This window comes from Ranitomeya variabilis, chromosome 5, assembly GCF_051348905.1.
Source record: "Ranitomeya variabilis isolate aRanVar5 chromosome 5, aRanVar5.hap1, whole genome shotgun sequence".
Lineage (NCBI taxonomy): Eukaryota > Metazoa > Chordata > Amphibia > Anura > Dendrobatidae > Ranitomeya > Ranitomeya variabilis.
In genome coordinates this window covers 206,018,322-206,038,377 of record NC_135236.1, presented here as the reverse complement: position 1 = coordinate 206,038,377, position 20,056 = coordinate 206,018,322, and positions in this window count along the sequence as shown.

Genomic DNA, 20,056 nt, shown 5'->3' with positions numbered 1-20,056 from the left:
TCCAACACGGATTCAGCCAGTGAGGAAGATTCCACATTCCTCTATTCCTCTTTCTCCTCCTCTTCATCTAGTGAGGAGATACACCCAGTAAGGCGCCCTAGGACCCAGGCAAACCCTACAGTAATCGATCCCATATTGTCTGCATCTCTAAAAAATTATCAACTTGGTATTCTGGATTTCATCGGCAACTCAGAAATCCAATTTGATGATACAGGCCTCACTGAAATTTACTTTTTCAGATTCTTTTTCAGCAAGGAAATAATAAATCTTATGGTGGCCCAGACAAATTTGTATGCCCATCATATGTATTACATATTATATCATATTGCATAGATAGATAAAAGAAAAGCCGGCAATTCATCAGTCGCGTAGTGTAAAATCACAGCAGCAGGTGACAAGATAGAAGAGATGGATTACATACAGTAAATACAAATAGAGTAGGTAGATATATAAATGTCCAATAAATTACAAAAAAGCAAAGAGAAGCTGCACAGCTACAGAGTCTTGTGAGACGTCAGATGGAGACTTTAAATCAATGGTTAATCCGATGCATGACAGGAGGTGCTTCAGCGTAGAAAAACATAGGATCAAACATTAGTGGATATAGAAAAACACGCCTGAGCACTCACCAGTCCTGGAGTCAAAGATTCCTTTATTAAATGTCCATATAAATCTTCACGGCACGTGGGAACAAGGCAGTGTAAGGAGTGTGCAGGAGGAGACGACGGCCGTTTCACGCTTCACACAGCGCTTCTATGGGTCATATATAAATGTCAGTGACAAATACAATTAGTACAGTGTGTGTGCAGCTTACTGTCAGTAAAGGCTTTTTATACAGCTGTGTGCTGATATAATAGCCTGGGAAGCTCCATGGGTATTACCCCCTTCCCAGGCTATAAATATTGTCCCCCAGCCATTGGCTTTCGCTCTGCTGCTTACAAAAATTATGCAGGAGCCCACGCCATTTTTTTCAGAAAAATAATCTTTTAATAATTAAATACATGTACAGTAAGCTGCACACACTGTACTAATTGTATATGTCACTGACATCTCCGGCGCCATTTTTTTCCGGGACCAGAAATATCAGGACGAGTGAAACCAGCCTTAGGCCAGTCTCACACGTCCAGATAATTCCGGTACCGGAAAAATCGGTACCGGAGTTATCCGTGTCCGTGAGCTCACGTGGCACATCAGTGTGGCACACGTGTGGCAGCCGTGTGCCGCCTGTGTGCCGACTGAGTACCACACGGACCGTGCAGGAGACAGTGCTACAGTAAGCGCTGTCCCCAGCGTGGTGCTGAAGCCGACATTCATCCCTTCTCTCCAGCAGTGTTCGCTGGAGAGAAGGAATGAAAAATAAATGTTTTTTTTTTTTGTGCTTAAAATAAACTTCCCAGCAACCTCCCACCCCCTGTGCACCCACCCGCCCGCTGGAAATAAAATACTCACCCAGCTCCCTCGATGCTTCCTCTCAGCGCCACCTATGGGAGGTGGAGCCGCATATTCATCACTGTAATGAGCGGCACCATGTGACCGCTCATACAGTACAAGCTGCGGCGCTGAGAGGAAGCATCGAGGGAGCTGGGTGAGTATTTTATTTCCAGCGGGCGGGCGGGCGGGCGCACAGGGGGTGGGAGGGGGGAGGTTGCTGGGAAGTTTATTTCAACCACAAAAAAAACATTGATTTTTAATTCCTTCTCTCCAGCGAATGCTGCTGGAGAGAAGGGATGAATGGCGGCTTCAGCACCCTAAGCAGGGGACAGCGCTTACTGTAGCGCTATCTCCTGCACGGCACACGGATAGCACTTGGACAGCATCCGTGTGCGGTACGTGTTTTACACGGACCCATTGACTTTAATGGGTCCATGTGATCCATGCGCTCCCACGAACACTGACATGTCTCCGTGTTTTTCAAACGGACACACGGTCCGTGAAAACATGCTGACATGTGCAGAGACACATTGATTTTAATGTGTCTACGTGAGTCAGTGTCTCCGGTACGTGAGAAAACTGTCACCACATGTACTGGAGCCACTGACGTGTGAAACAGGCCTTAGGATGTAAATCGGATGCTAGTTGTTAAAAATGGGAGTGTACTCGCATGAAAAATGCATGACACTTGCATTACACTTTGCAGGAACAAAATTGGACCAATTTTAAAATCGCTAGTGTGATTCCAGCCTTAGAGTATGTGCGCACATTGAGTATTTGCCTGCACAACTTTCTGCAAGGTTTCTGTATCTCTTGGCGGCAAAAACGCGTGTTTTGACGCATTTGGCACTTTTTTGCCAGGGTTTTGTATGCGTTTTTGTATAGCAATGAAGACTTTGTTGAGCTAAATAAAGATATCTAAAAAAAAGTTTTGTAATGTAATTTCTTGGTTCAACACCTTTAATTTTATTCTGATGCAGTAGCAACAGGGTAATGGGATTAGGGCTTAGTGTCAGCATCTGTCATTGACACCAAGACCTAGGTTTATTAATGAAAAGGTGTCAGCCAGACACCCTCATTACTAAACCAGTAAGTAAACACACATGCAACACTATAACCAGCCTATGTAGGAGTGTTAACAGAATGAACCTACATAGGCTGTAACCAAACAGCAACTGTTAATTTTTTTTTTTTAATAAAAAAAAATGGTGTGGCCTCCTGCGTAATTTTCATAACCAGCAGAGGGAAAGTCGACAGCTGAGGGCTGATGTTAATATTCTGGGAAGGAGCCAATAGCTATAAAGGTTCCCAGGCTATTAATATCAGCTTACAGCTATTTGCTTAGCCTTTACTGGCTAGTTTACAGGGGGACCCCAGAAAAAATTGACATAGGGTCCCCCTATAAAATCTAACCTTGAGGGGTGCAGTTTTTAGATTGATGTAATTTTTTTTGTATTTTCTGTCATATAGACCCCTGAAAGTCACTTCAAATGTGATTTGGTCCCCAAAAAAATGGTTTTGTAAATTGAAACATTAGCAACCAATAGAGAGCCAGACTCAAGAGTCCTACCACTCCATGGATCCTACAAAAAGTAAGAAGGTATCGGTTCTCCTAATAGTGGGTATGTGATTTTTGACAGAGCCATTTTTTCTACTTTTGCACCTAGTCAATAGTATTTGGTTGGGACATTTGCCATACCTGTAGTAACTGTTTTAAATACTGAGGAACAGTACAACTAGTTCTATGGAAAGGTGCTTCAGACTTATTATTTTATAAGAAATAAAGTTTTTCCCAGAACAATCATGTCAAGATAGGTGAAAGGTCCTTTTTAAAGATGACCTATCACATTATTCTGACTCAATAACTAGTCTGTAAGTATGAGACTCCTGAGACAGTAATCTACTATATAATTGTCTAAGGGGTACTTCCGTCTGTCTGTCTCGGATATTCATTGGTCGCGGCCTCTGTCTGTCACGGAAATCCAACTCGCTGATTGTTCGTGGCAAAACAGCCACGACCAATCAGCGATGGGCATAGTCCGGCGCCAAAATGGCCGCTCCTTCCTCCCCGCAGTCAGTGCCCGCTCCATTATCCCCTCCAGTCAGCGCTCACACAGGGTTAATGGCAGTGCTAATGGACTGCGTTATGCCGCGGTGTGACGCACTCCATTAACGCTATTAACCCTGTGTGACTAAATTTTTACTATTGATGCTGCCTATGCAACATCAATAGTAAAAAGATCTAATGTTAAAAATAATAAAAAAATAAAAAATCATTATATACTCACCTTCCGCCACCTTTCCTGCTCCTCGCGACGCTCCGATGACCGCTCCATGCAAGCGGCAGGTTCCGGTGCTAAGGATGGTGTGCGACAAGGATGTGCCATGATGTCACGGTCATGTGACCGCGATGTCATCACAGGTCCTGCGCTCATACCAACCCTGGGACCAGAAGCTGCCGCATGCACCGCACACAGGGCCAGGACTTCAAGGGGCCTTCGGAAGGTGAGTATATGTTTATTTTTTATTTTAAGTCTGTATACTATGTGGCTCTGTGCTGTATACTACGTGGCTGGGCAATATACTACGTAGCTGGGCAATATACTACGTGGCTGGGCAATATACTATGTAGCTGGGCAATATACTACGTGACTGGGCAATATTCTATGTGGCTGGGCAATATACTACGTGACTGGGCAATATACTACGTGGCTGGGCAATATACTACGTGACTGGGCAATATACTACGTGGCTGGGCAATATACTTCGTGGCTGGGCAATATACTTCGTGGCTGGGCAATATACTACGTGGACATGCATATTCTGGAATACCCGATGCATTAGAATCGGGCCACCATCTAGTGAACTAATACTTACACAAGGAAACTTGTCAGAAAGTATGAACTAAGCTTAAGAGGCACATAAGAAAATGTGGTTTATTTTCAGACTGAAATACTTGTATGTATGCATATACCAGCAGATTAAAATGATAACTCTTTGCCTGAGTTCTGAGAATGAGAACTGGACTAGAATGTGGCTAGGTATTGGAAGAAGACAGTGGGTGACTACATTAGAACCTGACTATAGGGAAATAGAAGGGACAAACTTAGCAATGCAAACATATCGCAACAGCAACACAACAGCAATAAATCCTAAGTTGTCGGACATAACAAACCTCCTACGAAATGTCATGAAGCAAAAAAAGCCCAAATTTGAACCTTTTTCTAATAAAATATATACCGTAAGTAGAAAGTGAAATCATTTTCTCTGTAAAATAACAATAAATGCTCTGGCCTTTAAAGAGGAGATGAGTTGGCCAGGTTCTCCAATGTCATACTATTTTGATGGCTGTGTTAGACTAACTGCTTTTGAGACTAAATATGAAAGGGCAAAATGGAAATATACATGATGTAAACATAAAAGAAGGACAGAAGCAGCAGAGTTAAACCCAGATCTACGTCCTTCTAAAGAACCTAATAACTGTAAGATACAATATTCTTAAGCTCCAGGAAGATATCCAGGCCTCTCCTGAACCCCTCGACTAAGTTTGCCATCACCACCTCCTCAGGCAAGGAATTCCAGATTCTCACTGCCCTAACAGTAAAGAATACTCTTCTATGTTGGTGGAAAAACCTTCTCTCCTCCAGACGCAGAGAATGCCACCCTTTTGACTGTCACCTTCTTTGGTATAAATAGATCCTTGGAGAGATATTTGTATTGTCGCCTTATATACTTACACATGGTTATTAGATCGCCCCTCAGTTGTCTTTTTTCTAGACTAAATAATCCTAATTTTGTTAATCTCTCTACATTGCTGCCCATTAGGATGCATTGGTAAAATAATTCACTTTGTCAGTAAATCCGAAATGTGAAAATTTTATGTGTGTACATTAAATCCTTTGACCTGAGCACAAGGCTACTTTTACCATTGAGATGTTGTACTGAATCAGTGTCCCCCAGCCCTCACAATTAGTATCTCCTACAGAATCTCAGACAATTTTGAACCCACTTTCCTTAAAGTGAAAATAAAACTTGTGACCCTTATAATCTAATATATAAAGCTGAATGTGTGTATGTATGTCCGGGATTGGCATCTGAACCGTCGCAGCTACAGCCACAAAATTTTGCACAGTCACACGTCTGGACCCCGAGAGTGTCATAGGCTATGTTGTGAGGTGAAATTTTAACCCCGCGCTTTCCAATTCACCAAACAATTTTGCCCCTATCTACATAATGGGGAAAAAATGAAAGGAAAAGTGTTGGAGGCGTTGCAGCTACAGGCACAAAATTTTGCACAGTCACACGTCTGGACCCCGAGAGCGTCAAAGCTATGTTGTGAGGTGAAATTTTAACCCCGCGCTTTCCAATTCACCAAACAATGTTGCCCCTATCTACATAATGGGGAAAAAATGAAAGGAAAAGTGTTGGAGGCAAATTAACAGCTGCCAGATGCGAATAAGGGGGACTTAAAGAATGAGAGCGATGGCGCCAAAGAGTATATACTGTACAGTTGCTAAGGTAGGGCCCCGACATGGGATACTCACCACACCACCACGGGGATATGAACACACACACAAAATGCGCCACACACTACCACGTGCTCGAACACATATACCACCCTCAGCGCACATTTCACCACACATACACCAACCTCGCCACATAAAAGTCGAAAACTCACCTCATGGAAAACTCGCCACACGCAAAACTTGCACACGCGGAAAAATTGCCACATGCACAAAAGTTGCAACACATGCAAAAGTTGCCTCACACAAAACTTGCACATACTCAAAAGGCACCACACATAAAACTCGCCACGCGCAAAACTCACCATGCGCAAAACTTGCTGCACACAACTTGCTACACTAACCTGTCACATACAACTCGACACACAAAAAATTGCTACACGCATGTCGCCACACAAAACTCATCTCACAAAAGTCGCTACATGCATGTCGCCACACGCAACTCAACACACACAACTTGACACACGAAACTCGCCCTAAAACACACACAAGTCTGGTATTATCCTTCAAAAATAAAAATCTGACTAATAAGCTGACAAACTACAAGAGCAACAAATGTACCATATAGGAATCCGGCAGCTGTCAGTCACATGACCAGTCTATTATGTGTATGTGTGAGCTAATATATACTGCCAGGGGGTGGGCTTACTGTTGGCTGGGGATTTATCAGGCTGCCAATTTAGCTTACAAATACTGAGGTAAAAATACTGACCAAATAACGTGTGAACGAGGTCTAATACAGGAGGAGATGACATACAGATACATACTATATACAGGAGGGGATGACACACAGGTATATACTATTTACAGGGGAGATGACACACAGGTATATACTATATGCAGGAGGAGATGACACACAGATATATACTATATACAGGAGAGATGACACACAGGTATATACTATATACAGAAGGAGATGACACACAGGTATATACTATATACAGGAGCAGATTACCTACAGGTATATAGTATATACAGGAGGAGATGACATACAGGTATATGCTATGTATAGGAGGAGATGACACACAGATATATACTATATATAGGTGAGATGACACAGGTATATACTATATACAGGAGGAGATTACATACAGGAATATACTATATATAGGAGGAGATGACATACAGGTATATACTATATACAGGGGAGATGACACACAGCAGGTATATACTATATACAGGGGAGATGACATACAGGTATATACTATATACAGGAGATGACATACAGGTGTATACTATATATAAGGGAGATGACAAACATGTATATACTGAGGTGAAAATAAGAGGTGTGAGGTGAAAATGAAAAGGTGTGAGTGCAAAATGAGAGGAGGGAAAATAGTGGAGTGATCGGAAAATGACAGATGTGAGGTCGAAATGACAAGTGTTAGGGGGGAATGAGAGGAGTGAGGGGGAAAATAAGAGGAGTGAGGGGGAAAATGAGAGGTGTGAGAGAGAAAATGAGAGATGTGAGGGGGAAAATGAAAGATGTGATGGGGAAAATGAGAGGCGTGATGGGAAAGTAAGAGAAGTGAGGTGCTATAACTAACCACAGATATTTACTATGCCCAGGCAACGCCGGGCTCCTCAGCTAGCTTAGATTTACAATCTCCATGCTTTTCTCATGGTCAACTTTATGTGGCCTGTTCAAGAGTTGGAACAGCCAAAAATCTGTTTGTCTTTGCACCTGAAGGAAAAACTAAGAATGTCGTTTATCAAAAGGCTCTCGAATAAGTAGTAGAAGATTACTTCACATAACTTGGCCAATTTAGTTAAATCTGTGTGGAATATCTCTGGTGTTGAAATATATGTTGTAAAATGCTTCTATTAGCTTAGTTTTTGCCTTTTAATAATTACATTTCTATCTATTTGTTTTGTGGTTTTTTGTGCAGAATAAATTTTTGTTAACACATTCTATTTTGCTAACAGCAGTTATTACCCCGGGCGAAGCCAGGTAGTACAGCTAGTATTGAATAAAGTTGTGGTGCCCCTGGGTCCTGGTCGTCACAGTGGCATTGCTTTCCTCATGGGGAGAGTGATGTTACATTTGGAAGCGATCAAGGAGATCTTTTATCAGGTAACCACATTGCATACAACATGTTGACGCTCTAGGCCAAAAGGGGGAGCTCTAAACCTGTTTAAGGTGAACTCCCCTATAAAGACATTCTGTTCTGGAGGGAAAGGAGAGTTCAGAAAGTTAGAGACAGAGAAGAGAGCAGACCGACAGAGTGTCAGAAGGTCTGAAGGGGCCTGTTGTCTGAAGTACTGCAGCCCCTGGAGGACAAGACATACAGAAGGACCAAACATCATTCAGTGAGCATGCAGGAGAGTGAAGCACAGGAGAGTGATATATCAGGGGAGACCAGCTGCAAATGAACTTTGTCCTTCTGAAGCGCTGATAACCGGTAGCTGGACCACTGAGGTTGTAAGGGACTCTATGACTTACAGCAGAGACCGGCAGGACAGCTGAACTGCAAGTTACCTGTCCGCCACACACACCTCCAGACACAGTGACACCTATAGAGCCCGGGGCAGGTTAGAGTCCCTGTAAAAAGGCTCGAGTTACCTGTCATACAGGTATTGTCCTATCCTATATGGGGGACAGAGAAGAACTGTGAGGACCTTATCTGAAGCCATAGGCAGTAAGGGACTACAACATCACTGCGCTAGAGGAAGGCTTTTAACTCCACCTGGTAAAGGGGACTCTGGATTCGCTTCCAAGCTAGCCGGACCCTGCCTACCCTGTGATCTGGTGCCCTGGACTGTGGCTGCCCGAAGTCTTCAGTAAACCAGGTAAAGAGACCGCAAACCTGTGTCCTCGTTCTTTACTGCATCATTCACCATCTTCCATCTACACACCGGGAGCCCTGGGGATATACTTCACCTGTGGGAAGTTATACCATCTAGCTGCCATAACATCACCCCAGAGGACCCCTCAAAGCAGCGTCGGTCCCCACTGACTGAATACCACATGTGGCGTCACAAACATAAACTCTATTCACTAAATCCCTTTAAAGACTTTCCCCTTTTACATGGATGCCAAGGGCCACAGATCGGGTCGCCACCGTGACATCCCCCTGTGAACACCGGACCCGGTACCGGATACCCCACGGCCCTGGCGGGCGACTCATCTTGGCGTCACGACTCACGAACAGAATGGACTGACCCAGCAAATTGGGTCATGTGCGCTTAAGAGACTGTGCCTAACTGTGATTTATTGAGACTGTGCATTGTGAATTGCCGCCAAAACTGCTGCCATTGCCACGCTGCGTGGAGCGTGAGGAGGAGGGGACATACCTTCGTGGGCGGAGCCAGCCGGAAAGAGCGCGAAGAAGGAAACGGGTGCCGCACTGCGAGAGGAACGCCGTAAGTGGAGATGCCGTACAGTGAGGCCAGAAGTGAGGATGCCGCAAAGTGCTGAACGGAGGACCGGGAACCACTACAAACTCTGGAGAAGAGACGCCGGCCCCTATAAGGTTAGCAAGGGGGAGAAGCTATGTCAGACCAGGGGGGAGAAATGGCAGCAGATGCAGCCGCAGACCCTGTGATGCCCCAAGACCTCGGGATGGATGCGGCCGCAGCCCCGGTGATGCCCCAAGACCCTGTGGGGGACGCAGCTGCAGGACTCCTGGCACCCCCGGGCCCCGCCGCAGATGCACCTGCAGGCCCCATCTTGCTACCAGGCCCCACAGGCCCCCTCCTCAGCTTCTACCAGCAGGCCGAACCCGCTGCAGCTACAGTGCCTATCATGCCGCTGTCCATGCCCTATATTCCTGGAGCGGCCTGGCTTCCACAATATTGCGGGGAGTCCCATACATAAAGTGACTTTAAGGAAAGACTCTGCAGCCTATTTAAGGTATATCCCGTGACCAAGCATCAAAAGGTCAGCATCTTAATTGGACAATTGATAGGCGCAGCAGAAACTGTGCAGCAGATATTTGCTAAACTTAAAACCACCTTTGACATCCGCACCGCTGCAGAAATTAAAATGAAGTTTTTTGGGTGCAAGCAGAGAGCACAGGACAGCATACAGGACTATGCCCTAAATCTTCAGGAGGTACTGCAGACTGTCAAACAGGTTGACTCTAACAGCATGCAGGATGGAGACAAACTCTTAAAGGAACAGTTCATTGAGGGTCTCCTGTTCAGCAACCACAGGACACAGCTGCGCATCCTGGCCTTGCAAAACCCTGACCTGGACTTTATGCAATTTAAGGACAGAGCCATACGGGTGCTGCACGAACCTCAGCCCAGCCGCACAGTGCCCCATAGGCATCCAGCTCTCATGTACCACCAGGAGGTGGCATCATATCATCAGGTCCCAGTTGAGGCCAACGCACAGATCCTGGATGCTGACTCTTCCACAGGACTACGCCTCCAGGTCCAGGAACTGACTGAATAGGTTGCTGCACTAGCTAAAACCATGCAGTCCCTGCAGGAGTCGCCGAAAGACAAGATCAAGCTGGCTTCCAGACCGGAGGACGTCTCCTGGCGACGACAGAAGAGAATCCCGCCGACCAGAGGGAGAGACGACGATCGCTATCATCAGGACGGATGACCCATCTCCTGCCGATGCGACCAGGCAGGACACATTGCAAGGTACTGTCATTTAAATGAGCGACCCCTGGGGCAGAGGGCCAACCCCCAGAAATAGGATGACCAGGCCCACAAAACTGGCGAGCCAAGTACGTGGGAGGACGACCTGTCCTCCCCATTGTGATCGACAGCATCCCGATAAACGCTTTATTGGACACCGGTTCTCAGATGACGATTATGCCTTACATTCTATATAAACGGTACTGGGCTGACATAGACATTAATCGTGGCCCAGATGATAATTTTACAATAGTAACCAGTAACGGTCAGCCATTGCCACAGGTGGGGTACAAAGAGGTCACCATTAAGGTGGGGTGGGTAGAATTGAAGGCCCAAGGAATGGTGATTGTTGATATTGACCGACGTGAACGTAACCCCATGATGACCATTGGTACTAATGTCATAGAAAATTGTCTTGCAGAGGTTATTGTCTTATTGCAACTGGTGGCTGAAACTGCTGGTTCCAGTGAGCAACGTGTCCTGCAGAAAGAAATCAGAGCCCTGGTGCAGAGACAGCAGGTAAAACTATCTGATGGAGAAATTGGCCGTGCCACAGTGAGTGATTCAATCCCCATCGCAATACCCCCCAGGAGTGAAATGTTAATACAGTGGGGCAAAAAAGTATTTAGTCAGTCAGCAATAGTGCAAGTTCCACCACTTAAAAAGATGAGAGGCGTCTGTAATTTACATCATAGGTAGACCTCAACTATGGGAGACAAACTGAGAAAAAAAAATCCAGAAAATCACATTGTCTGTTTTTTTATCATTTTATTTGCATATTATGGTGGAAAATAAGTATTTGGTCAGAAACAAACAATCAAGATTTCTGGCTCTCACAGACCTGTAACTTCTTCTTTAAGAGTCTCCTCTTTCCTCCACTTATTACCTGTAGTAATGGCACCTGTTTAAACTTGTTATCAGTATAAAAAGACACCTGTGCACACCCTCAAACAGTCTGACTCCAAACTCCACTATGGTGAAGACCAAAGAGCTGTCAAAGGACACCAGAAACAAAATTGTAGCCCTGCACCAGGCTGGGAAGACTGAATCTGCAATAGCCAACCAGCTTGGAGTGAAGAAATCAACAGTGGGAGCAATAATTAGAAAATGGAAGACATTCAAGACCACTGATAATCTCCCTCGATCTGGGGCTCCACGCAAAATCCCACCCCGTGGGGTCAGAATGATCACAAGAACGGTGAGCAAAAATCCCAGAACCACGCGGGGGGACCTAGTGAATGAACTGCAGAGAGCTGGGACCAATGTAACAAGGCCTACCATAAGTAACACACTACGCCACCATGGACTCAGATCCTGCAGTGCCAGACATGTCCCACTGCTTAAGCCAGTACATGTCTGGGCCCGTCTGAAGTTTGCTAGAGAGCATTTGGATGATCCAGAGGAGTTTTGGGAGAATGTCCTATGGTCTGATGAAACCAAACTGGAACTGTTTGGTAGAAACACAACTTGTCGTGTTTGGAGGAAAAAGAATACTGAGTTGCATCTATCAAACACCATACCTACTGTAAAGCATGGTGGTGGAAACATCATGCTTTGGGGCTGTTTCTCTGCAAAGGGGCCAGGACGACTGATCCGGGTACATGATAGAATGAATGGGGCCATGTATCGTGAGATTTTGAGTGCAAACCTCCTTCCATCAGCAAGGGCATTGAAGATGAAACGTGGCTGGGTCTTTCAACATGACAATGATCCAAAGCACACCGCCAGGGCAACGAAGGAGTGGCTTCGTAAGAAGCATTTCAAGGTCCTGGAGTGGCCTAGCCAGTCTCCAGATCTCAACCCTATAGAAAACCTTTGGAGGGAGTTGAAAGTCCGTGTTGCCAAGCGAAAAGCCAAAAACATCACTGCTCTAGAGGAGATCTGCATGGAGGAATGGGCCAACATACCAACAACAGTGTGTGGCAACCTTGTGAAGACTTACAGAAAACGTTTAACCTCTGTCATTGCCAACAAAGGATGTATTACAAAGTATTGAGATGAAATTTTGTTTCTGACCAAATACTTATTTTCCACCATAATATGCAAATAAAATGATAAAAAAACAGACAATGTGATTTTCTGGATTTTTTTTTCTCAGTTTGTCTCCCATAGTTGAGGTCTACCTATGATGTAAATTACAGACGCCTCTCATCTTTTTAAGTGGTGGAACTTGCACTATTGCTGAATGACTAAATACTTTTTTGCCCCACTGTATGGTGTCAGGCAGCAATAGGCCTCAGAGGTAAAGACTACCAGGCCCTGGTAGAACCTGTGTATTCAGATAGTAGGCTCACAATCCTGACAGCCAGAGGGGTGATTGAAGTCCGCAAGAGGAGGGTGCCAGTCCGTGTCCTTAACTGTGGAGAGAAGGAGGTCCACCTAACCAAATATGCCACACTTGCCTAACTGTTTACTGTTGATAATAATGTAATACAGGCAACAGAACCCTTGGTCCCATCCAACCAGGCGGAGGACAATGGCTCTGCATGACAAATGGAGGATTGGTGTCAGAAATTACATGTGGGCACTGACTCTACACCATCACACCAAAAACAAGGAGCTTACCGGGTGGTCCATGAGTATGAGCAAGTATTCAGCAAACACCCACCAGATTTCGGGCAGGTAAAAGAGATTCAACATCATATCCCCACAGGAGATCATCCGCCCATTAAGGAGAGATACCGGCCTGTACCTCCAGCTCATTATCAGTGTGCCAAAGACATGTTACGAGAGATGAAGGAGGCTGGGGTAATCAGAGATAGTTGTAGCCCCTGGGCAGCTCCATTAGTCCTTGTCAGGACAAAGGACGGCACCATGAGAATGTGTGTAGATTATAGGCAGATAAACTGCATTACGCACAAAGATGCATACCCATTGCCTAGAATAGAAGAGTCATTAGCTGCTATAAACTCTGCTAACTACTTCTATATATGCTACTATAAGGAAAAGACGGCCTTCACCACACCGATGGGTCTCTGTGAATGAAACTACATGCCGTTCGGACTGTGCAAAGCCCCAGGAACATTTCAGAGGATGATGGAGTGCTGTTTTGGGCACAAGAATTTCAAAACCGTCTTGTTGTATCTGGATGATGTCATCATCTTCTCCAAGACTTATGAGGATCACCTGAAGCACCTGGCAGAGGTGTTTGAAGCCCTGTCCGACTTTGGCTTGAAGGTAAAACCATCCAAATGCCATCTGTTAAAGCCCAAAGTGCAGTACCTGGGCCATGTGGTAAGCGCTAAAGGGGTGGCACCAGACCCTGACAAGGTCACCATGATCAAGAACTGGCCAAAGCCCAGCAACCTCCATGAAGTCCGGCAGTTCCTCGGGTTGGTAGGCTACTACAGAAGATTTATCAAAGACTTCACCAAGATAGCCGCACCACTACAAGACCTGTTAGTGGGACAATCCAAGAAAACCAAGGGTAAGAATACCCCATTTGACTGGGACAACGGGTTGGAGAGATCCTTCACTCGATTGAAGTTGGCTCTCACGGGAGATGAGGCACTGGCTTACCCTGAATATGACCAACCATTTGTGCTGTACATGGATGCTAGCAACATGGGACTGGGAACCGCGTTGTCCCAGGTACAGAAAAGCAAAGAAAGGGTAATCGCCTACGCCAGCAGGAAACTTCGTCCCATTGAAAGGAACCCCGAGAACTACAGTTCCTTTAAGCTGGAGTTCCTCCCTATCATCTGGGCGGTGACAGAGAGGTTCAAGCACTACCTGGCCTCAGCAAGATTCACCGTCTTCACGGATAACAACCCACTGACACACCTGGAGTCAGCAAAACTAGGTGCGTTGGAGCAACGATGGATGACCCGGTTGTCCAATTATGAGTTCACCATCAAGTATCATGCAGGGCACAAGAATGCGAATGCCGATGCATTGTCCAGGATGCCCAACTTGCCAGAGATGGGAGAAGATTCAGAAACACTCGAAGAAATAGTGTTGCCAGCTTTCCATCGCCCTAAGGCGACTCAGTTTTCCCATCATGTGAGGAAGAGGCATAGAAACAAGCAAGACGCCACGCTGAACCCATTGCCCCACCATGGGTGGGCAGAGAGACAGAGGACAGTGACCCCGCTGTCCATCTGGTCAAAGAGCTGCTGACACAAGCCAATTCGCACCCTGGTCCAGATGCTCCACAAGAGACTCAACAGCTGTGGAAAGAGAGAGGCAAACTGTTTATGTACGATGGTAAGCTGTGTTGGAGGAGTATTGACCTGCGCACTCACGAGCTGGTCTGGCAGATAGTTGTTATGGTTCTCAATGGCAAGAGAACATAGCCCAGCAAACATAAGAACTAGCTCTTGGAAGGATGGAAACTAATCTGACCATGAACTAAACCTGTCGCACAACTAACAGTAGCCGGGTAGCGTAGCCTGCGTTTTATCCCTAGACGCCCAGCGCCGGCCGGAGGACTAACTAATCCTGGCAGAGGAAAATATAGTCCTGGCTCACCTCTAGAGAAATTTCCCCGAAAGGCAGACAGAGGCCCCCACAAATATTGGCGGTGATTTTAGATGAAATGACAAACGTAGTATGAAAATAGGTTTAGCAAAATTGAGGTCCGCTCACTAGATAGCAGGAAGACAGAAAGGGCACTTTCATGGTCAGCTGAAAACCCTATAAAACACCATCCTGAAATTACTTTAAGACTCTAGTATTAACTCATAACATCAGAGTGGCAATTTCAGATCACAAGAGCTTTCCAGACACAGAAACGAAACTACAGCTGTGAACTGGAACAAAATGCAAAAACAAACAAGGACTAAAGTCCAACTTAGCTGGGAGTTGTCTAGCAGCAGGAACATGCACAGAAAGGCTTCTGATTACAATGTTGACCGGCATGGAAGTGACAGAGGAGCAAGGCTAAATAGCGACTCCCACATCCTGATGGAAACAGGTGAACAGAGAGGATGATGCACACCAGTTCAATTCCACCAGTGGCCACCGGGGGAGCCCAAAATCCAATTTCACAACAGTACCCCCCCCTCAAGGAGGGGGCACCGAACCCTCACCAGAACCACCAGGGCGATCAGGATGAGCCCTATGAAAGGCACGGACCAAATCGGAGGCATGAACATCAGAGGCAGTCACCCAAGAATTATCCTCCTGACCGTATCCCTTCCATTTGACCAGATACTGGAGTTTCCGTCTGGAAACACGGGAGTCCAAGATTTTTTCCACAACGTACTCCAACTCGCCCTCAACCAACACCGGAGCAGGAGGCTCAACGGAAGGCACAACCGGTACCTCATACCTGCGCAATAATGACCGATGAAAAACATTATGAATAGAAAAAGATGCAGGGAGGTCCAAACGGAAGGACACAGGGTTAAGAATCTCCAATATCTTGTACGGGCCGATAAACCGAGGCTTAAACTTGGGAGAAGAAACCCTCATAGGGACAAAACGAGAAGACAACCACACCAAGTCCCCAACACAAAGCCGAGGACCAACCCGACGCCGGCGGTTGGCAAAAAGCTGAGTCTTCTCCTGGGACAACTTCAAATTGTCCACTACCTGCCCCCAAATCTGATGCAACCTCTCCACCACAGCATCCACTCCAGGACAATCCGAAGATTCCACCTGACCAGAAGAAAATCGAGGATGAAACCCCGAATTACAGAAAAAGGGAGACACCAAGGTGGCAGAGCTGGCCCGATTATTGAGGGCAAACTCCGCTAAAGGCAAAAAAGCAACCCAATCATCCTGATCTGCAGACACAAAACACCTCAAATATGTCTCCAAGGTCTGATTCGTCCGCTCGGTCTGGCCATTAGTCTGAGGATGGAAAGCAGACGAGAAAGACAAATCTATGCCCATCCTAGCACAGAATGCTCGCCAAAATCTAGACACGAATTGGGTACCTCTGTCAGAAACGATATTCTCCGGAATACCATGCAAACGGACCACATTTTGAAAAAAACAGAGGAACCAACTCGGAAGAAGAAGGCAACTTAGGCAGGGGAACCAAATGGACCATCTTAGAGAAACGATCACACACCACCCAGATGACAGACATCTTCTGAGAAACAGGAAGATCCGAAATAAAATCCATCGAGATGTGCGTCCAGGGCCTCTTCGGGATAGGCAAGGGCAACAACAATCCACTAGCCCGAGAACAACAAGGCTTGGCCCGAGCACAAACGTCACAAGACTGCACGAAGCCTCGCACATCTCGAGACAGGGAAGGCCACCAGAAGGACCTTGCCACCAAATCCCTGGTACCAAAGATTCCAGGATGACCTGCCAACGCAGAAGAATGAACCTCAGAAATGACTATACTGGTCCAATCATCAGGAACAAACAGTCTACCAGGTGGGCAACGATCAGGTCTATCCGCCTGAAACTCCTGCAAGGCCCGCCGCAGGTCTGGAGAAACGGCAGACAATATCACTCCATCCTTAAGGATACCTGTAGGTTCAGAATTACCAGGGGAGTCAGGCTCAAAACTCCTAGAAAGGGCATCGGCCTTAACATTCTTAGAACCCGGCAGGTAGGACACCACAAAATTAAACCGAGAGAAAAACAACGACCAGCGCGCCTGTCTAGGATTCAGGCGTCTGGCGGACTCAAGATAAATTAGATTTTTGTGGTCAGTCAATACCACCACCTGATGTCTAGCCCCCTCAAGCCAATGACGCCACTCCTCAAAAGCCCACTTCATGGCCAAAAGCTCCCGATTCCCAACATCATAATTCCGCTCGGCGGGCGAAAATTTACGCGAGAAAAAAGCACAAGGTCTCATCACGGAGCAATCGGAACTTCTCTGCGACAAAACAGCCCCAGCTCCGATTTCAGAAGCGTCGACCTCAACCTGAAAAGGAAGAGCAACATCAGGCTGACGCAACACAGGGGCGGAAGAAAAGCGGCGCTTAAGCTCCCGAAAGGCCTCCACAGCAGCAGGGGACCAATCAGCAACATCAGCACCCTTCTTAGTCAAATCAGTCAATGGTTTAACAACATCAGAAAAACCAGCAATAAATCGACGATAAAAGTTAGCAAAGCCCAAAAATTTCTGAAGACTCTTAAGAGAAGAGGGTTGCGTCCAATCACAAATAGCCTGAACCTTGACAGGATCCATCTCGATGGAAGAGGGGGAAAAAATATATCCCAAAAAGGAAATCTTCTGAACCCCAAAAACGCACTTAGAACCCTTCACACACAAGGAATTAGACCGCAAAACCTGAAAAACCCTCCTGACCTGCTGGACATGAGAGTCCCAGTCATCCGAAAAAATCAAAATATCATCCAGATACACAATCATAAATTTATCCAAATAATCACGGAAAATGTCATGCATAAAGGACTGAAAGACTGAAGGGGCATTTGAAAGACCAAAAGGCATCACCAAATACTCAAAGTGGCCCTCGGGCGTATTAAATGCGGTTTTCCACTCATCCCCCTGCTTAATTCGCACCAAATTATACGCCCCACGGAGATCTATCTTAGAGAACCACTTGGCCCCCTTTATGCGAGCAAACAAATCAGTCAGCAGTGGCAACGGATATTGATATTTAACCGTGATTTTATTCAAAAGCCGATAATCAATGCACGGCCTCAAAGAGCCATCTTTCTTAGCCACAAAGAAAAAACCGGCTCCTAAGGGAGATGACGAAGGACGAATATGTCCCTTTTCCAAGGACTCCTTTATATATTCTCGCATAGCAGCATGTTCGGGCACAGACAGATTAAATAAACGACCCTTAGGGTATTTACTACCCGGAATCAAATCTATGGCACAATCGCACTCCCGGTGCGGAGGTAATGAACCAAGCTTAGGTTCTTCAAAAACGTCACGATATTCAGTCAAGAATTCAGGAATCTCAGAGGGAATAGATGATGAAATGGAAACCACAGGTACGTCCCCATGCGTCCCCTTACATCCCCAGCCTAACACAGACATAGCTTTCCAGTCAAGGACTGGGTTATGAGATTGCAGCCATGGCAATCCAAGCACCAACACATCATGTAGGCTATACAGCACAAGAAAGCGAATAATCTCCTGGTGATCCGGATTAATCCGCATAGTTACTTGTGTCCAGTATTGTGGTTTATTGCTAGCCAATGGGGTGGAGTCAATCCCCTTCAGGGGTATAGGAGTTTCAAGAGGCTCCAAATCATACCCACAGCGTTTGGCAAAGGACCAATCCATAAGACTCAAAGCGGCGCCAGAGTCGACATAGGCATCCGCGGTAATAGATGATAAAGAACAAATCAGGGTCACAGATAGAATAAACTTAGACTGTAAAGTGCCAATTGAAACAGACTTATCAAGCTTCTTAGTACACTTAGAGCATGCTGATATAACATGAGTTGAATCACCGCAATAGAAGCACAACCCATTTTTTCGTCTAAAATTCTGCCGTTCACTTCTGGACAGAATTCTATCACATTGCATATTCTCTGGCGTCTTCTCAGTAGACACCGCCAAATGGTGCACAGGTTTGCGCTCCCGCAGACGCCTATCGATCTGGATAGCCATTGTCATGGACTCATTCAGACCCGCAGGCACAGGGAACCCCACCATAACATCCTTAATGGCATCAGAGAGACCCTCTCTGAAATTCGCCGCCAGGGCGCACTCATTCCACTGAGTAAGCACAGCCCATTTACGGAATTTCTGGCAGTATATTTCAGCTTCGTCTTGCCCCTGAGATAGGGACATCAAGGCCTTTTCCGCCTGAAGTTCTAACTGAGGTTCCTCATAAAGCAACCCCAAGGCCAGAAAAAACGCATCCACATTGAGCAACGCAGGATCCCCTGGAGCCAATGCAAAAGCCCAATCCTGAGGGTCGCCCCGGAGCAAGGAAATCACAATCCTGACCTGCTGAGCAGGATCTCCAGCAGAGCGAGATTTCAGGGACAAAAACAACTTGCAATTATTTTTGAAATTTTGAAAGCAAAATCTATTCCCCGAGAAAAATTCAGGCAAAGGAATTCTAGGTTCAGATATAGGAACATGAACAACAAAATCTTGTAAATTTTGAACTTTCGTGGTGAGATTATTCAAACCTGCAGCTAAACTCTGAATATCCATTTTAAACAGGTGAACACAGAGCCATTCCAGGATTAGAAGGAGAGAGAGAGAGAAAGGCTGCAATATAGGCAGACTTGCAAGAGATTCAATTACAAGCACACTCAGAACTGAAGGAAAAAAAAAAAAATCTTCAGCAGACTTCTCTTTTCTCTCCTTTCTCTGTCAATTAATTTAACCCTTTTGGCCGGTCAAACTGTTATGGTTCTCAATGGCAAGAGAACATAGCCCAGCAAACATAAGAACTAGCTCTTGGAAGGATGGAAACTAATCTGACCATGAACTAAACCTGTCGCACAACTAACAGTAGCCGGGTAGCGTAGCCTGCGTTTTATCCCTAGACGCCCAGCGCCGGCCGGAGGACTAACTAATCCTGGCAGAGGAAAATATAGTCCTGGCTCACCTCTAGAGAAATTTCCCCGAAAGGCAGACAGAGGCCCCCACAAATATTGGCGGT